General features: G+C 42.7%; 2 long non-coding RNA genes across 2 annotated transcripts in view; both read right to left on the reverse strand.

Annotated features, from left to right (window-relative positions):
• LOC126512674 (uncharacterized) overlaps positions 1 to 20,078 on the reverse strand; it is a 44,099-nt gene extending 24,021 nt beyond the window's left edge. The window contains exon 1 of the long non-coding RNA XR_007595123.1: positions 19,510 to 20,078. This is a non-coding gene — a long non-coding RNA (uncharacterized lncRNA). The remainder of the gene's footprint in view (positions 1 to 19,509) is intronic.
• On the reverse strand, positions 18,062 to 19,119 carry LOC126512677 (uncharacterized). Its single transcript, XR_007595126.1, has 3 exons — positions 18,907 to 19,119; positions 18,340 to 18,458; positions 18,062 to 18,216 (listed from the first exon to the last, which is right to left on the reverse strand). It is a non-coding gene; the product is annotated as an uncharacterized lncRNA (long non-coding RNA).
• Positions 20,079 to 20,614: the final 536 nt, after the last annotated feature.

The raw sequence follows: 20,614 nt of genomic DNA on the forward strand, positions 1-20,614 counted from the left end.
TTTTTTTTTTTTTTTTTTTTTTTTTTTTTTTTTTTTTTTTTTTTTTGGATTTTCGAGTCAGGGTTTCTCCTTAGCTTTTGGTTCCTGTCCTTGAACTGGCTCTTGTAGCCCAGGCTGGCCTTGAACTCACAGAGATCGGTCTGCCTCTGCCTCCTGAGTGCTGGGATTAAAGGTGTGCGCCACCACCACCCGGTTCCGTAGACAGTGTGTCCCCACAATGCTATTCTAGAGACTGTCAGAATTCTGTATGAAAAGTTGTAAAGTGTGTGCAGCAAGGGTGAGAAGAAACAGTGAAATTGCCACGGAACCTCACAGTAGTCCCGGGGGAATTTATCGACGTCAGCGGAGGTATGGACGTAGGTGAGTGCAGTGTTAGATAGGAAGACACACGAGTCCACATGGCAGGTGAAGATGCCACTTAGGAATTCAGAGAAGACACAAATCTTTCCCAGTGTACCCGGATAGCATCCGATCTGGTCGGGCCACAGAGTTTAAAATGTGAGTGACTTACATAGTAATTAAAAATTCTTTTCAAGTACATTTTCTAAAAAAAAATCTCGTCAATCTTTGTTTGAAATGGGAAGTGTTTGAGAAAGTAACCCCGCTTAAGAAAAATGAGCTCAATGTGAAGTCCCTGAGCCACAGAACGTAGGCAGTGGTTTTTGTCAGAGGCAGAGGCCGTGACCTTCAGAGGTTACTTAGTGTTTCCAGAACTGACTTTTCTCATCTGTAAGCTGAGCTGATAACAAACGATTTCCAAGTCCTTTCTGGTATTATCATTCAAATGAGTGTCTAAATTCTAATTTTTCTACTGATTAGACATCTGTGGTTCCTGCAATTAGTTTTGCTGTGCGCGTCACAATAAATTTAGGCTTCGGAGTCTCTCATTATGCACAGAGGTAGTCGTGTCTTATTGCTTGGGAGACAAATGAAGTGTCAACCTTGTTCTGAAGAAAATGATTAGAGATTATGTGTCTAGAGGGGAAGGGTAAATCTTATTCAAAAGTGAAATAATAACTTCAGAAGGTCTTGCAACGACTTGGAAATAGTCTTTAGAGTCAGATAATTAAAGAAAGATGATTGCATGAGTAAGTTCCCAAATGCAGTGGAAAAAGTCGGTACATGTGTCATTAAACAAGTGGCGTTTCATTAGTCCTTAACTGGCAAGGGCTGGGGGAAGGGGAGCGTGCTGATAAATTTTGCTAAGTGTATTAGATGCTAAGAAATGGCATTTAATCTATTCCAGGCAAAGCCATTGATAATGAGCATGACCATAATTTGCTTACTTGTTTACTTCACACCTACTCATCACCGATGAGGATATTTGCATGTAAACCTTGCACCGATAAATGGAATGCGATAGGCAGGAAGGAGGAGGAGGTCCCTTCCCACAGGAACATCCTCATACATCTCCTCTTAACAATGGTCTGTTGGCAGTCAGAGTAGACTCCACTCAGTGACATTCATGGGCAAAGACAGAGCCACTACCCGGACTGAAATCAGCTCTCCAAGCAGCGAGCCTGCAGGTGTATGAAACCCCAAATTAATCTGGTATATTTAAAAGTATATTTAAAAGTTGTTTTACTAAATTTGAGAATAAAATAAAGAGTCCCAAGCAGTGGGACACTACAGTAAAATATAGTCTTTTTGGTTCCTGGAATGTCAAGAAGTTAAAGACAAAAGGAAGCATAGGGCCCAGGGCCAGCCCTCAGGCTCAGCCACTTACTGATCATATAGCCTTAGATTCTGGGCTATTGTTTCACAGTGAGCTTAAACACTCTGAGCAATTCCAGCTAAAAGTATTAGGCTTGTATAATCAGTGTTTTACTTCTGTGAAGAGACACCATGACCATGGCAACGCCTATAAATGAAAACATTTAACCGGGGTTTCCTTACAGTTTCAGAGATTTAGCTCATTATCATTATGGCAGGAGCCATGACGGCACCAAGGCAGATGTGGGGCTACACAGACAGACCCAGCGCTGAAGAAGTAGCTGAGAGATCCACAGGCAGCAGGAAGAGAAGGTGACACTGTGCCTGGCTTGAATTTTTGAAACCTCAAAGCCCACCCTCCAGGAAGTGACGCGCGCTTCCTCCAACAAGGCCACACTTCCTCACCCTTCTCAAGGAGTGCTGTTCCCTGATGACTAAGCATTCAAACACACGAGGCTTTGAGAGTCATTCAATCCATGGCAAGGCCCCTGAAGCAAGAAAAATCAGGGATATGGGCTGGGGGTGGGGAGCTAGGATGCCGAAAGTCTTGAGTATATTGAAGGTAAATTTTGGTGAGTTCGTCTGTGTAGAAAAGAGAGAAGCTAGGCCTGGTAAAATGGGCCTATCATCCCAGTTACCCAAGAAGCTTAGGAGGGAGGATGCCCCAAGTGTAGTGTGGCCTGGGCAGTTTAGTGAGGCTTAGTCTCAAAATTAAAAACAGTCTAGTGGTACAGCTCAGTAATAGAGTACTTGCCTAGCCTGGTGTAATGACTCATACCTGTAATCCTATCTCTTGGGAGGCAGAGGCAGGCAGATTTCTGTGAGTTCAAGATTAGCCCAGATTACATAGGGAGATGCCATCTCAAAAAGGAACAAATTCAAACAGGTGACAAATAGCAACAGAAAGGGAATCAGCCCACATCCACATCACCATAGTTGAAGATGGACTCACTCATATCCATGGTCCTGCCTTCTTATATTAGTTTGCTGGCCAAAGATGGGCAAGGAGTTAATTTTATTTAGGAGCGAGAGCACCATGATGCATTTGGAACCACATAACTCTTGGGTGAGTCATGCGAACGAGCTGAGCGAATGAAGTCATGTGCAGGAAGTCCCTGGCGTATGGACGGCACTCTGTGTTCGCTTTCTCCTGTTACAGCCTCACCCCAATATATAAGTGGTAAAGCTTACAAGCAATACTTTTCTTTTGTCTTTTGAGACAGGGTCTCACTATGCCACTGTGTAACCCTAACTGGCCTAGAGCTGGTTATACAGACCAGGCTGCTCTGAAACCCACAGAGATCTACCTGCCTCTGCCTCCTGAGTGCTGTCATGAAAATCATAGGCTACCACAGCCAGCCAATAGTTTTCATTTTCATGAAAATGTTTTAGAATGATCTTCTATGACAATGTGCACACACATGGAAAGAACAGTTTGTACATAGTAGTTTCTCATGCTTAACTTTCTACTCGAGTTTTGGGAAAAGCAGCAAGCTAGAGTCACATTTGTTTAAAAAGGCAGGAGGTCACCAGCCTGAGGTCGTCTGTGTATCTGAACTTCTACTTAACAAACTGCAACCTAACTCAATATAAACAAACTAAAACCTAACTTAGCAGTGTGTGTGTGTGTGTGTGTGTGTGTGTGTGTGAGAGAGAGAGAGAGAGAGAGAGAGAGAGAGAGAGAGAGAGAGAGAGAGAGAAACAGCCTGATTTCAACTAATCACAAACAGTTGAACATTAGTCAATCACAGGCAACCAGCCCATCAAGTCATACCCAAATTAGGCAGAAGTAACAGTTGCAGCCAATCAGGCGATTCCGGCCTGTCTTACACTTCTATTTGTGGCCTCTTAAAGCCCACAGCTCCCCTGCTGGGCAGAGTTCTCTGAGTGTTTCTGGGGTTGTGTTTCCTCTGCATGTTTAGGAATTACCTTCCTTGACATATTCACGCACATAGAATCAGATAGTCTGTGCCCTCCAGACAGTGATGTCATCGTTTGCTGGCCTTTTATCTACTTTTGACTGAAGCACGACGGCATTCACTTCAGTGTGGCTCACACAGATCCCGCACATCTGACTCGTTCTGTTTTTGGATGAACTCGGACTTTTGTATTGTGTCTCAAGTTTCACTTTCAGCAACATGTAGGCTATAAAAATGAACCGGAAATACAACTGCTCCAGAACCAGAGAGATGCTTGAAAATCATTAGAGGTAATATGGGAAAGTAGAATTAAACATTACTAATTAGATATTACTTTTGGCCAAGTTCAGGGCATATTTACCAATGAAGAAACTGAAGAAGAAGGTTCTTCTTGTATTAAAGACTGTAGCCAGGCAGCGGTGGCACACACCTTTAATCCCAGCACTCAGATGGAGGAGGCAGTTTGATCTCTGTGAGTTCAAGGCCAGTCAGGTGTCTAAAGTACAGAGATAGTTCTAGAATAACCAGGGCCACACAAAGAAACCCTGTCTCAGAAAGAAATAGTAGATAGATAGATAGATAGATAGATAGATAGATAGATGTCAACACTCTGCAAATGAACTTAATTGCTACTTTAGAATCTTATCATATGCTCATAGAACATATGTTAATAAAAATTATGATTTCAATATTTGTTATATAGACTTTTATATAAATGTTAAGTCCATTCCTCTCAACTTGGACCTGTCCTTTACCACTACCCTTGCCAACCTATATCGGAGGGGTGAGCATCCTTCTTACTACAGTTTGATTAGCATACAAGCTCAATTGAAATAATTCTCATTCCCCTTTGTAGTTAAAGACATAACTGTTTGAACAAGTGGCAAAACAGCAAGGAAAAGTAATAAGACAGAGACTGATTAGTAAGAGGAATAAGCAGATAGAGGCTCTTGAAAAGGTACAGTCAGGCAGTGGTGGTGCACACCTTAATCCCAGAACTCAAGAAGCAGAGGCACATGGATCTCTGTGAGTTCAAGGCTAGCCTGGTCTACAGAGTGAGTTCCAGGACAACTAGGTCTATACAGAGAAACCCTGTCTTGAGAAACCAAAAAGGAAAAAAAAATAAAAAGAAAAGGTCCAAGGATGAGAAACAGATTTTGGAGACACGCATGAGTTTTTAATGTTCTAATCCACGTTCCCATGTAACTTGAGGAAATCAACAAACTCAGAATTGTGAGCTAAAATAACACTTCGGCATGAGTGTGACAGGCACTGCCCCAAGAACACAGAGATTGTCCTCACTTCCCCAAGTGACTGGCAGAGGCAGTGGTCCTGGAGATGCTAAGGCAGAGGGAGAACTCCGTGCTCAAAGGGGAGGGCAGGCCTTAAAGGCAGTGGTTGGCACTTTGAAAAGACTCATTTAGAAAAAAACACTGTGAACCTATCAGCACATTGAGACTTTTTGCTTTTCTCACTGATAAGCAATGAGAGTGCCATTTCTCCACAGATTCTTGACTTCATTATCTACCTGCCTATATGTGATCCTAGTCCTTAGGATGAGAGTAGAGGATTGAAGCTGGTTGAGAAGTCCAAAGACAGGGACCTGGATTCTCATCCTTAGCTAGAAGCATCTTTGGTTCTGTTCTGGACAGGACCCAGAAGTGACAAAAAGAACTCTTGTTCCTGTCCTCCCTCTTTTACACATCTTAAATGAGCCCTGCTTCCTAGAGGCTGTATGTGGTCACATGACCCAAACTGAGAGGCACATGGACATGTTGCATGTGGGCTGACAAGACTTACTAGCCCAGGCCCTCATGTCTCACCCCAGTTTCTACCTCAAGTCCTAACAAAGGCGCAAGATCCAGCAGCTCGGTGCTGAGCCATTTCTGGGGACCCCATTCTGTCATGTAGGAGCTCTATTTTTCTCTTGAGCTCCCACCCACATTCCTATAATAACCCCCCTTTCTAAACTCACCCTTCTATTGTCTATAAAATTCATTCTCCAAGTTCACAAGACAGATGACCCGGATGCCACAGGCTTGGGATGGCTTTAGTGGCTGTTGATTTGCCTGGAATCTCAGCTCCCTGAGCTTTGCATATTTGAGGCCACGAAACCTCTCATGTTCAAGAACCTTCCACTCTGCTTTGTTTTACTTATATGTTCAGGAAGGTCATCTCTTGGAGTCCCCCATTACTTTCTATATAGTCTCAGTGGGTTTTTCTAGAGATGATTATTTCAGTTCAGTCGGACTCAGAAGATGGTCCCAAGAATCATTAGACATCAAACTGAGGAAGAAGGAAAGAAAACTAGTGTGATGTGGGATGTTCTGGCTGCTGGCCGCTGGAAAATCATCTCACTGGGAACCTGTAGAGATGATAGAGAAAGTGACCAGAGTTGTCCCACCAGGCTGGCGATGAATTAATTCCTATCTTCCATTGCCAGAGGGGCTCCTATGCAAGAGCTGTTAGCTTTCTCTGTATCTGTCCAATGTAGATGTCATAGGACAGAGTTGGCACCCTAGTGGGCCTCTGTTGTGAAGCCCTCAGCACACACATATCAGTAAATGTTGAGGTGTCCTAGATAGTCCACCAAAAGCCTCTGCTGTACCCACCCATGTCCCTCAGCTTAGGCTGGAGTGAGTCCCTCTTGCTAGCCAAGCAAACTTCACCGGAAATGATTTTAGCAGGTGTGTGAATTCTTTGCAGGGATAACTCTCCCTCCCATAATCATTATTTTTCATTTATTCTAACTGGCCTCCTCACTCCCACGTGCCTACTATTTGAATTAGTATCATTTTATTGCCTTACCAAAAGTTGATTCTACATAATAAAAATTTCAATAAAAAGTTATAGGAAGGGATCTGAAAGAGGACTTAAATCTAATGGACATGACAGTTTCCTTCTCTGGAAAAGTCCCCTTTTGTTAATTATTTATGGGCTAGTGACAGTGTATCATGAATTAGGAGAGCGACACGGGCCATCCATCTCCTGAGCATACAATTAGTGACAAGGCAACCCTGGGTAGAAATGCCTAGATATTCAACAAACAAAGTCTCTTTGTGTTTATAATTTAAAAAAAAAATAGCCCGGAGACTGAAGTCAATGAAGAAAAAGTTTGTTTTCCTGTACTGAAGATTGGAACCGACTAAAAGAGCCAGAGAACTGATAGTTTTATACGCTACAGCCAGCACTGCTATTTGAAGCATCTGAATTCAAAACTTAAACCAAGAGACAGATCTTACAAGTTACAGAATAACGACACAACTCCAAAATGGTGACACAATCTCCAGTCCCAGTAGAAAGAGTCCATCTCCAGCCATCTTGGGGGATTCTTTCTGTTGTAGATAGCAACAGGATCTGAGATGCTCTACCCAGAAGAAACACACTCCCACTCTGCCTTCCCTTGGTCAAGAGATTCTTCACAAAGACATAGTCTCTCTTTCGAAATGGGACTGTTCAGGGCCACATTCTCCAGGCTCTCAGCTTGCTGACCCTCGTTTATGCTGCCGGTCACTCTGTCCTAGGAACTGGCCTAGACTTTGCAACTGAGAACAAAGTGATGCATGTGTTGATTGCATGAGTGCTGACAAATGCAGGCCTTCTAATTTGGGGGAGGACAGACAATAATTCTAAAGTCGGAATCCTTGGTAGCATTTCTGTTAGCCCTTCTGTTTGCTCAGGTGGAATTCCCAGGCATCCGAGAACTCAGATGCGCTGTGGCATGTGGTAGGCTGGGCTGGGTGACAGTGTGAGGCTCCTAGGTGGGTAGTTCATGAATAAACTTTGCCTCTGATTAGCTGGGTAGTTTTGGGTGTCTCATTTCTTCCATGTGCTCAGTGAGCTCTTCGGATTCTGCCAGCTTCATTATGCCAAGAATATATAGGTCACTGAACCCACACCCCCTCAGTCTTCTAGAAGAGTCGGGCATGAATTAAAGCAACGCTCAAGATGGGAAACCCTAGTGCCTAAAAGCCTAGCTGAGCACGGGGCTACGGAGCCAATGTTCCTCAGGCTCAGGCTGCCATTCTGTTAAACCACCATCTGCAGGAGCATCCCTGACAACTAAGAACGGAGGAGCCCATGAGGATCCTGGAGGCAGGGGCTTAGTGCCCCTTTATACTGTTCAATCGCAAGCCCTGTTCTCTCTGGTTACGTGCAAGGGAAGAAAGGTGCCCCGAGTTGGTAATCTGGTGGTTTTCTAACTGCCCTTAGGTAGATGTGGGAGAGAAACGACCCTTTCAAACTTGAGGCATGCTATTTTCTTCCTGGAAGCTGTTTGGAGGTTCACCTCTGGGGGCCTCTGGTGACTTTGGAGGGAGGATGGAAAGAGCTGGGAACATTGTTTGGGGCTTTTCAGTCTTACAAGGCAAGAACTTGCAAGGCACAGTATGAGCCTGGCAAGAATAACTGTTCTCTGGCTTCACAAAAGAAAATTCTGTCTGTGGGCAGAGCTGCGACTCTAAAACATGCTTTCCATGGCCATATTAAAAAATGGGAAATGTTTGGAGCAATTTTAGGCTCGCTGCTAACTTGAAAGGAAAGCTCAGAGACGCTGGCATGTTTACTGCCTCCACACCTGAATGAATTGCCTCCCCTTGTCAACATCTCCCCAAAGGGTACATCTGGTCCAAATTATTTAGCCTACGTTCCATTTCATTATTACCCCAAACCCACAGTTGGCATTCAGGCTTATTCTGGGGGGCGTACAGCTTATGGTTCTAATCAACGTGCAATGACCTGCATTCCCCGATACAGGAAAGTCCAGACTAACTTTGCTGCCCTGAACGTGCTCCACTATTGACTTTCTATTCCTGCCTCACTTACATCTTCCCTCAATGTCCAGAGATTGACAGACTATAGCCTTTTCAGACTAGCTTCTTTTCCTCAGTAACATACATTCGATTTCCTTCATGCCTGCCCATGGCTCAATTGTTCCTTTTTGGCAATGAATAACATTCCATTGTCTGTACCAGAGTTTTTCTCTTTACCTACAAAAGGACATCATGGTTGGTTCCTTCAAAGTTTTGGAAGTTATAAATGAAGTTGCTGTAAATAAGCACATGCAGGTTTTTGTATGTCCGTCCGTCCTTCCTTCCTTCCTTCCTTCCTTCCTTCCTTCCTTCCTTCCTTCCTTCCTTCCTTCTTTTATTCCTTCTTCCCTTCCTCCCTCCCTTCCTTTTTCCTTTCTTTCTTATAGTCAAGGCTGGCTCAAACTTAATGTGCTGGTTGTTATTATTATTAATATTATTTTGCCAGTTTGACACAAACTAGTCTTCTGGGAAGAGGAACCTTGTTTGAGAATATACCTCCATCAGATTGGCCTGTAGGCAAGACTATGGGGGCATTTTCCTGGTTGATGTGAAGGGGCCCATCTTGTTGTGTGGTGGCAGTGCCATCCTGCTGGGTAGCTGGTCTGAGATCACATAACAAAGGCAGCTGAGCAAGTCATGAAGAACAAGCCAATAAGCAGCATTCCTCCATGGTCCCTGCTTCGGTTCCTGCCTCTAGGTTCCAGCCCTGCCTTCCCTCACTGATGGAATATGACATTAGAATGTAAGCCAAGTCAAACTTTGCTCCCAAAGTTGGTTTTGATCAGTGCTTTTATTACAGAATAGAAAGCAAACTCAGATGCTCTAAGCATCACCAAGCCTGGCTTACCTGTTACAGCTTCCCTGGTAAGGAGCCAGCAGTACCCTTGCTCGACTGTATGGTGTTTGTGTGCACACTGTCTCTCAAAGCAGTAACACTATTTCACATTTCCCCCAGCAAAAGAGGAGGCTTCTTGCTGCCTCGTGACCTCCCCAGCTGTTGGTGGCAGTGCTCTGGATGGGGCCAATGGTGGCAGCAGCTCTGTTCCAATTTACATGTCTCTGGTTTTAGCAGGTAGAGAGTGTCTTTCTTATGTGCCATTTGTGTGTGGACATTGATTAATCTCTGTCGAGCCTTTGATCCATTTTTAAACTAGGTTGCTTTCTTACTATTGTGACTTAAGAGTGTTCTGTGTGTTGTAGGCAGCAGCCCCCTGTTAGACATGCCTTTGCAAATATTGCCTCTCTCAGGGACATCTTCTCACGCATTTGACAGTGAGAATATCTTTTACAGGGCAGATAGTTTTCTTTTAGTCAAAACTATTTTGTTGTTATTTCTTTCGGGAATTGTGCCTTTGTTATGTCTACAAAATCACTACTAGACCCAAAGTGACCTAGGTTCGTGCAGATATTATCTTTGGAGACAGGTTTATATTTTACATTCCAGTCTATAAGCTACTTCACCTACATTTTGTGAAGGGCTTGGGATCTTTTTTTCTAGGATCTTCCATTTTGTGTGTGTGTATTTAGTGTGTATGTGTGTAATATGTGATGTGTGTGTTTGTGTGATGTATGTATCTGTGTGTCTTTGTGCGTTTGTGTGTAGTGTAATTGCTTTGCCTGTGTGGTTGTATGTGTTTGTATGTGTGTGGTATATTTGTGTGTGCTGTATGTCTATGTATTGTTCCTTCTGTGCTTGTGTAGTTAGGTATGTTGTATGTGTTACGTCTATATGTGATGTGTGTGCATGGTTGCATGTATATAAGTATGTTTTGTGTGGTGTGTCTGTGTACTCTTTGCTATGTTTCTATACATTATATTAATGTGTGTGATGTGTGTGTTTATGTGCAATATGTGGCATATGGTGGGTGTGTGTATTGTCAGAGCATTTGTATATTGCTTGTTGTGTGTATTTGTGTATTATGCCTATGTATGTGATGTGTATTTGTTTGGTTGCACATGTGTGGTATGTTCTTATGAACTTGTATGTGGTGTTTCTCTCTCTGTGTATGTGTGTGTATGATCAGTGGCTAGAGTACATGTAGTATATTTGTGTGTGATGTGTCTGTGCACTGTGTCTTGTGTGTGCTTGTGTTTTTTGCCCAAGTGAATAGTGTGTGGTATTGTGGGTGCAGCTGCCTACTTGTCCCGGGACCTTTGCAGGATGATTCTGCATTGCACTGCCTTTGCTGCTTTTCAGCAGATAGTATCGACATGATGTATTTCTGACCTTTCTGCTCTGCTCCATCAATCGATTTATCTTTTTTTCCCTGGTACCCCACCACCTTCATTACTTCAGCTACGCACTGTCTTGACATTAGATAGCATCTGTTTCCTAACTTTGTTCTTCTGTCTTGGCTCTCCTGAGGTTTTTTTTTTCCTCTGTGTACAAAAATTGTAGAATTCATTGTTTATTTCCACAGAAGAATTTGCTTGCTCTTTACTTGGAATAGAAGAGGAGAACTGACCCTTAATTAATGTCAGATCTTATCCATGAACATGGGGTTCTTTTCTCTCCATATTTTTTTGCCCTTTAATATTTTGAGTTATAAATTTTATGCATGTAGATTATGTACACATTTTGCTAGATTTACTCCTAGATATTGCACTTTTTATAAATGTCAGTTCAAATAGTATTTTCTCTTACCCTCAAATTCCACTTGTTTATTTTTTTACTGTGTCTGAGAGTGGAGCTTTTGCTGTTAATCTTATATTCTGCTCATGTGGAACCATCACCTGCCAGCATATTTCTGTCATTTCAGGTTTCCTATAAAGACAAGCACATCACCTATGAACACAGTTTCCTTTCTTTCTTTCTGGTCTGAATTCTTCTAATTCTTTTACTGTGTTGTTTAGGACTTCCTGACAACTGGGTGACCAGTGCAGAAGGAGACAGCCTTGCTTTGTTCTTGGCCTTGGTGAGGAAGCTTTGAGGGTCTGAATCATTAATAATGGTTTTTTTGCATATTTCCTTTTGTAAACTGAGGGTGTTTCCCTTTTATTCCTAATACACCGAGTTTTAAAACATCATGAATAGGTCTTGGATCCACTTGTATGACTTTATGACTGAGCCTATGATGCAGAGGCCTTTTACTCTGGGGTCTAAATGTGGAGCTCTTGCGCATCCTGACAGTCAGGGGGATGCTCTTGGAGAGCCACCTGCATCTGTTCCTAGGAAACAGATCTCTGATGTCGTTTTCTGTTGCAATTTAGACTCAATATTCTTTATCAGAAATACTTTGAACAACTAGTTTTTTAGATTTCAGAGTGTATCAGATTATAGAATATTTACATGAATTTAAAGTATTTTTAACCAAAACCCCCAAATCCAGATTGTTCCACAATCTCACACTTTCTGAGGGGCATGTCAGTGTTCAATATGTTTCTGATTTCAGAAATTTTGAGATTTTTGAATTGGGGATGTTTAACCTGTATTTCTCCCTAGTTTAGGGATTCAGGATATGGGAGTCTCAAAGAATGAGTTAGGAAGCATGTCTTTGCTCTCTTTTGAAAAAAATTGTATATTGGGCTGGAGAGATGGCTCAGAGGTTAAGAGCACTGGCTGCTCTTCCAGAGGTCCTGAGTTCAATTCCCAGCAAGCATATGGTGGCTCACTACCATCTGTAATTTGATCTGGTTCCCTCTTCTGGCATGTAGACTGAAAACTGTATAAATAATAAATAAATTTTTAAAAATTGTATACTGTAAGCAGAGACTGTTCTTTCATTTTCTGGCCGCTCAAACCTGAATAATCACACAGAAACTATAATAATTACAACACTGTTTGGCCAATGGCTTAGGCATATTCCTAGCTATCTCTTACATCTTAAATTAACCCATTTCTATTCATCTGTGTATTGTCATGTGGTTGTAACTAACAGGTAATGTTCTGGCATCTTTCTCCTTCGGCAGCTACATGGCTTCTGCCTGACTCTGCCTTCTTTCTCCCTGCATTCACTTTAGTTTTCCCACCTAGCTCTACCTTGCCATAAGCCAAAGCAGCTTCTTTATTAACCAATGGTAATAAAAGGGGAATCCCACATCAGTATATAATTGATAATTTTCCTTCAGTCTGTGGGAGAGTTTACCAGTGAACCATTATGGGCATAATTCTTTCTGATTTAGAAAGTTCTTTGTTGTTGCTGCTGTTAAATTTCTCAAGTAGAGTAAAACTTTTCAAGTTATTTATAACTTCCTGTGTGTGTGGGGGGGGCTAACTGATTGCATCTTTTATGGAATCAATTGATTTCTTTTAGTTTATCACTTAATGATTCTTTTTTTATTCCTCAAAGCTTTTTATGAGAATTTATTTTTAAATTACATTTAATAAATTTAGTGTGTGTGTGTGTGTGTGTGTGTGTGTGTGTGTAGACAACCTGTGGGCATCAGTCCCTCCTTCCACCTAGTGGGTCCCGGAGGTGACATTTATAGCCATGTTGTTACACATCTGGCAGTAACAGTCTTATCACCTCCACCCACTCCATATAGCGTAGGTGGTGTTTTGTCTATTTTTTAATTGCTGTAATAAATACCTAGTTCTGTTCATGGATTCAGACGGTTTGGAGCATCACAGTAAGGAGGATGTGTCTGAGTCAAGCAGTTCACGTCATGGTAGCCAGGAAGCGGGGGGGGGGGGGAGGAGGTGGGTATCTATTCTTACAGGTTTTTTCTTTTTTCCTCTATTAATCATTTCCAGGAACATTCTTTCTGATTAGTTAATGATTTCTAGATACTTTTTTTTTAGATATACCCAGAAGTAAGTTTTCCTATCCCCCTGCCCGAGTATCTCTCAATCCAATCAATTTGATAGTCAAGAGCAATCACCACATATAATCTGATTTCATTGATCTTTTCAAATAACCAAATTTTGCTGTTGTTCTGTATTGGCTTCCTATTTTCTATTTTTTATTCTCGTTTCCAGTTTGATTTATTTACTCACACTTATTTTGGATGTAATTTGCTCATCTTTTCTAGTTGCCCACAGCAGAAGTTGACTACTAATTCTCTTTCTTTGCTTTTCTAATAAACACGTTTAAAATGATACACTGTTTTCAGTGCATTGGGCCAAATTTTAAGTAAATTGTGTTTTTATTTCCCTTTAATTTTAAATCTTAAAATTTGTCTTGCAATGAAGTCTTTCATTTATTTATAGGTCATTTGGAAGTATGTTTAGTATCCAAATATTATGATATTTTTTTCCTTTCTTTTTGTTAATTGATATCAGTTTAATTGCATTGAAGTCTGAGAGGAAACACTGTATGGTTAGCATTCTCTCAAGTTTTTTAAAAACGTGTTTGATGGCCCAGATTATGGTCCATCTGTATGACTGCTCCTTACTAGGTTGAAAAGAATGTGTTCAGTGTTGTGTTGGATGAAGTGTTCGGTAGGTGATGGATGGTACTGTTGAACTCAACTCTGGCCTTACTGATTTTCTGCCATCAGGGTGCGTCCTTTACTGATGTTGGGTGTTGAAGTTTCCAACAGCACGGGCGGATGCACCTGTCCAATCAGCTCTTGCTTCACATAACTCGACTCTCTTTGTAGACAGTGAATACACTATGGATTATCTTTTCCTGAAAAATGAACTTTATGGTCATGACATGCTGTCCATTTTGTCTCTGGTAAAGCTTCCTGCCCTGATGTCTGCTTTACTTTTTAAATTAGAGGTAGCGTGACAAATTGATCTCCGCCCATTTACTTTAGACCTATATGCGGCTTCATCTTTAAGTGAACTTCTTTTAGACAACATATAACTGGGTCTTAATTTTTGATCCGATGCAAGAATTTCTTTTAATTATCATAACTAGACCACTGCCACTGAATATTTTTACTGGTATAGTTGGATAGTTATCTATATATTTGTTAATGTTTTCTATCAACTGCCTTTCTCATGATTCCTATCTTCCACTCTTCTGATTTTTGGTAGTTGTAACTGAGCATTTTAAACAATTGCTTCCCTCTGCCTTACTGTATTATTTTTTTCTTTTTAATATATATTATAATTATAATATTTTTAATAATTTTAATATACATAATAATTATATATACAATTGTTGTCCTAGAGGCTGCAATACACATCTTTAATAAATTCAGTACACATTTAGATAACACTTTACAATTTCATGAGTAGTGTCTCTTATATGAATCAAATACTCAGGGCCAGGGAGAGTGCTCAGTGGTTAAGAACACTGACTGCTCTTCCTGAGGATCCAGGTTCAATTCCCAGCACCCACAGGGCAGTTCACATGGCAGCTTACATCTGTCTGTAACTCTCGTCCCAGCAATCAGGCACCCTCACATACGCATACCTGTGGTAGAATACTTGTCTACATGTGTAAAGTCTCAGGTTCAATCCCCAGCACCAAGAAAAAGAGCCATGGAGGTGCATACCTATTATCCCAGCACCTTCCTCTGCTATTGTAGACCTGTGTGTCTGGCCTATTTAATTTTTCTTCTCTCAAAGAACTAAAAAAAAAAAAAAATCCACTATATCTTGTTAGACAGGTCTATCAGCAACAAACTCTTGATTTCTGTTCCTTTGAGAAAGTCATTTTTTTTTTGTAGGTTAATTTAAGAGATCTATGGGCCTGTTTGATTTGTTTGTTTGCTTGTCTTTTAATGAAGTCCCCAAGCCTGAGTGTTTTACAAATGAAAGTGTCTCTTTTAGCTCACAGTTCTTGAGCTTTGAAGGGTTTGGCTGTAACACCGGTCTTAGCTCCAGTAAGGATCTCAGGGCCTATGGCTTCATAACCAAGAGTGTGCATGAGAGGGAGTGGCCATGGAAGCCAGAGAGGCGGGGTCAGGGATGGGGGTGGAGTTGAGGGGCAGCCAGGCCTAACTCTTCCCAATCCTTTCACATGGGTGAAACTCAAGCGTTTCTTGAGAACAGTTTAAATCACTACAAGGTAGTGTCTCCCGTGACCTATGGACCTGCCACTTCACCCCACTGTGTCTTAACATCGTCACTCAGAGGACCACATCTCAGCACAGGAGCCCACAGAATCTCATTAGCAAAGCATGTGTAAGCCATAGCAACCTGTTCAGATTTCTAAATTGGTACCCTCCCCCTCTTTGCTTACATGGCTTCTGAAGAGAAGCTGGTTATAGCTTTTGTCTTTGTTCCTTGACAGGACCTCATTGTCTTTGGGTTTCTTTCAAGGTTTTAAAATTTTAATGTGTACCTTTTGAAGCTAATATGCCTGTGGGGAAGGTTCTGGCATCCGGCGTTGATTTGCAGGAATTCTCTGTCACGGTGGCTTTGCCTACTGCTTCTGGTTTTTTTTCCTCTTTTTCCCTCTGGTATTCCCAAGCCTGAAAGTGTTCTTGTGATTGTTTCACAGTTGTCAGACATTCTAGGTATCCTCACAGTCGTTTTCCCTTTTATCGTCAGCTCTGCAAGTGTCCACTGAGCTTATGCTTGAACCTTCAGCCCTGCCCTGACCATCAAAGGCATTCTTCATCTGTTAGTACTTTTTATCTCTAGCGTTTCCTCTTGGTTGGCAGTTTCCATCTGTCCCACCCACCGCTTCCTTTCCCCATTAGAATCCTTCCTCACGAACCAAACCGCTGTTGTTTTCACTCCCAGGCTGACAGTCCCAACATCCATCCCCACATTCCTAATGCTGATGCTGTCTCTCCTAGAACTCCCTACTTTTTCTTTTGCTTATTAATATGCTTTGTAATTTTTTTCTGTCAGACAGATGTGATGTACTAAACAAGCTGGACCATGGCCAACAGGCCATTAGTGGTGTGTTGGCAAGGTGTGGGAGGGAAACCATCTTGTAGCATTGCTGGTCCTATGGGCAGGCCCAGTTCTTTCATTGAACTTGCGCTTCCTGTGAACTGCGGCCGTGTGGTCCAGCTTCATTTTTCTTTGGAGAGGAGACAGGGTGGCTATTATTGACTGGAATTGGGTGTTTCTTTCCTTTCTCAGGGTTGAGAAGTTTCAACATATCCTCATTAGCTTACACCCTAGAAACTCACTTTGTATTTTGATCCTGGTCTAAGAACCATTGGTTGCTATATGATATTTCAAAATGTTTTTTCTCCAGCATCAGGGGGGTTCTTCTGATTATGTAAGTGAACATCTAGGTGTTAAACTCACAAAACTGGTGTGGCTCTTCCTACGATTGGGTACCCCTGGGATTTTTAAAACTTGGTTTGTCTACGCTAAGCCACTCTTTCCTGTTTCAGCACCGCTTTCCGGTCATTGGTTCTACAATTCTCTGGTACCCTTCTCCCCCACCTTTTGGCTTTTCTTTTCCATTCTAAAGGTAGCTGCTCTCTTCATGGCCTCATATCTACAACAGATATAAGAAGGGCTGTTAGTTATTTCTCTATTCAACTTTATATTTGTGGGTAGAACAGAGTGATTCCATACAATTTCCTGACTTGCCGGATGAGAAACTAAACATCCCTTTCCTTGTTGGTATTCCTCTCTGCAGAGCTCAGAGGTTTGGACCCTGATTGGAAGAGGTGTAAGGATGGATCCACTGTTGAAAGGAGATGGGATGGGTGGGTTGGCTTTTGTGCTTGCTACTCTACCAAGCTCGAGTCAGAGAGATGCTTAATAGACAATCCTGTGATGAGGTCTGGGACACAGCACATCCTGTATCTAATTTCAAGGTTTTTTTTAATACTTGTCATTTCTAAGCCTCCACTAATTTTTTTTAAATACTATAATTTACTATTCTCAGAATGAGCCATTACCCAAGCCTGGGAAAGGGAGGCTATATGTACGGCTACATAACTGTGGACTACTCTCACTCTGGCAGTGGTCACTGTCCCCACATACCAGAACAGGGACAGCAGCCGTTAAGCTCACCGTTATGAACTTGTAGCATCTACCCTGAAAGGGAGCCCGGACTTGGAGATGACAGGTGACCAGAATAGATCATACAAGTGGAATGGATTATAGGAAAGTTCCAGAAATACTTTGGGTAGGAAATTAAGGGTGAGATGAGGTTCCAGATTCATGGCAATGGCCATGAAAGGGGAGAAGTATCTCCAAGTGCTGGAGGAGTTGGGGACATCTAGGTCACCTGTTATACCCTTCAACTACTCCACTGGGCTCTTTCCGCTCATCACAGTTCTTTCTCTGAGCCCTACAAGCTGGTCCCACCCTATTCTTCCCCCTTTTACCTTTCTAGCATATTACTTTCCCCATGAAAGCTCAGAAAAAATTAACTCTACATACCTTTCTGTTTCCAAGAATCCCATTAGCGACAGTGTTTTGCTTATGATATAAATGTGGGAGCTAAGGACATCCGTCAGAAAAGAAATAAAACATAGTTCACTTGGAAACCTTGTATTCTAATTTGAGCTTTGTCTCTGACTAAAAACTCTACCTATTGATCTGTCTGATAGAATTATCCAGAATGAAAACAATTCCCTGAAGGACTTGGGATGCCTCGGTAAATCAATTCCCAGATCCTAAACCCCATGTGGGATGGGAGTTTGTCTTGATTGACAACCTGGTTGGAGGAAGAAATGCCTAGAATAATAACACACGTATTTCTGAGTATGTATGTCTATGATGATGGCTCCAGAGATAAGATCATAAAAGCTCTGTCTAGTTAAATGTTTAATATCTTGATGGATTCATAGTATTCTGGCATTACTGATGGTGGGGGCTGCAGAAGAAGCAGATCACTGGGCTATGTCCTTGAAGTGACATCTTGCCCTGGTTTCTCCTTGTATTCTCTTTCTCTACTTCCTAGCAACCAAAAGACGGCTCTTCTCTGCCACTCTCTCCACTTGAAGATGGGCTGACACCTCTGAAACCAGAAGCCAACATGAACAATCCCTCCTCCGATGCTGTTTCGCTAGGGTATTTGTTGACAACAAGGGAAGGCGTTGATACACAAGGGAAGTATGCAGCCCAGGCCAAGGATACTCACCAATGACAACCACATGTGCACAGTTGTCGCATGTCACCTCCAGGTCATTCTTACCAGGGGTCATTGGGACTCTTTCTTGGTTTCTGTCATTTCTCTCCATTGTGCTCCTGCATTAGCTCCTAACAACATCACCATTTACTTCTTGAGTTTCTTCCCTTAAGATTACCCTACCTTCTCAAGGACCAATACCCTAATCTATACTCCACTAGCCTCCTACTAGCTCTCCCCATTCCTGCTTACATCTTATACCCCCCAGCCCAATTCTTCTCCCAGACAGAAGTGAGAAACATCATTTTGAAAGCAAGGTTGGTCACTGCATGTCCTGCTCAAAGCACTCAAATCATGGCCAACCATGATTCCCAGGGCCAACTTCAAACTCTTAAAATTAACATGTGTGTGGTTTATGTCCTGCCCACTTCTGCTGTCTTTTCTCATCTACCATGTCTCTTAGTCTCTATGATCCTGTGGATCCACACTTGTGCCACGTCCCCTCCTGCCACTCGATACTCTCCATGGTCCCTCTGCACACAGAACCTCCTCCTCCTTGAGATGTTAGCACACACTTACCCTGTAGTAATTAGTCGTCCGACACCACGACAAAATACCAGGCCCATAAGCAACGGAGAGGAGAAGGCATCTATCTTAGCTTACAGTCCCAGAGGAGATATAGACTATTGTGTCAGGAAGGCATGGGAGCAGAAGGGAGGGGCCAGCCTGGCAGTCAGGAAGCAGACAGATCACATCTCATCTATACACAAGAAACAGAACAGGAGATTTCTTCCCAGAACCCAGCACGTACCCCTCTAACACTGTATTAAATATTAATGTGGAACTGAGCAAGTGTGGCTGGCACCGAGGCCAAGGGAGACATATGCTCACCCCTAAAACACGCACACGCGGACACGGACACACACACACACACACACACACACACACACACACACACACACACACACACTCTTTCATGGTCCATGCTCACCCGCCCAAACATACACATGATTTAATAGTCTGTAAAGCACCTTAAAGAGATTCCAGAGCCCAAAGCCTTTCTCTTCCTCCCAGGACACCAACTTCAGAGAGATTTCCTGGTTGACCCAAACATCTGCCCTGGCCTGTAAAAGGGCTGCCACTCACCCCTGCCCCACTTCCTCCCCACCTTCCTTAGCTCACCCCTCTGTGGGCTTGTAAACATGGGTGAGAACATCCTTCTGTCTTCATCCCTCAAGGCTCGGCACCTTCAGCGAATGAGACGACTGTTTTGTGCAGGGGAGTCAAAAGCTACAGGTTCAAACCCTGGTGCTTTCCCTTCCTAGTGACCATGGGAAACTCACCGCCTGTCTGGCACTGAGTTTTCCCGTGTGTCGTCGTGGGAAGGAGCTGAAGTGACAAAAGCTTCGCGTTTCTTTTTTAGCTCTGATAGTCTGCAGTTTTTATGACGGAAGGCACCAACGCCTAAGAGCAGACGGCTCGGCTCATCTTTCCACAGATGGCCCAAGTCCTAGTGATGGTTTAACTCCGCCGAGGGAGGCTTAACAACTCTGAAAGCTCTGTTTAGGCTCTTCATTACTCAGGTCAGTTCTAGCTGAGCCCTCGCATCCTCTTCCATGAGACACACCGCGGACAGCGAGAGTGGGAGGAGAACAAACGGTTCTCCAGGAGTGCTGACACGGACGGCTGATAGCATCGCTATGAGAACGCTGGCGAGTCTGGGGATTTTTCCTTTCCAAACATCTTCCTTTAGAAAACTGTCTTTGGAAACAACGCGACCTGATTTTCAGGGAAGGAACAGATAAAGTCCAAGGTTTTTTTGTTTTGTTTTTCTTTTTTGTCAAAGCAATGACTGTGATGCCTAAAGCCACAGGGAAAACTCAAACAAGAGCCTCTGTCTTTATCTGATTGGACCACACAGGCCTAAGGCCCATGGAAAAGCTGGGCAGTCAGCATCATGAACTGGGGACCAGGACACCATGGAGGTCCTCAGGTTCACACACAGACCACCAGACCTAGGCATCCACCCCCCTATTCTGAGACAGACCAATATTTCTGGATCTGCTCCAATCTTCAAGATAGGGAATGACTCCCTAGGAGCGGCACCTGCTCGGTCTTCACTCTCCTCACCTCCAGAAATACCGAGGACTTAACCCCTAAGATTTGAGGACTAAATATGAGCACCTCTGGACGATTTCACGCTAATCTCTAAATTGTTATCCAATTTTATTCTATACCAAGTGTTCAAATTATATATCATCAACTCCATTTTACAGGTGAAAAAAAA

Source organism: Alexandromys fortis, unplaced genomic scaffold, assembly GCF_014885135.2.
Source record: "Alexandromys fortis isolate MF-2015 unplaced genomic scaffold, M_Fortis_MF-2015_v1.1 scaffold_10, whole genome shotgun sequence".
Lineage (NCBI taxonomy): Eukaryota > Metazoa > Chordata > Mammalia > Rodentia > Cricetidae > Alexandromys > Alexandromys fortis.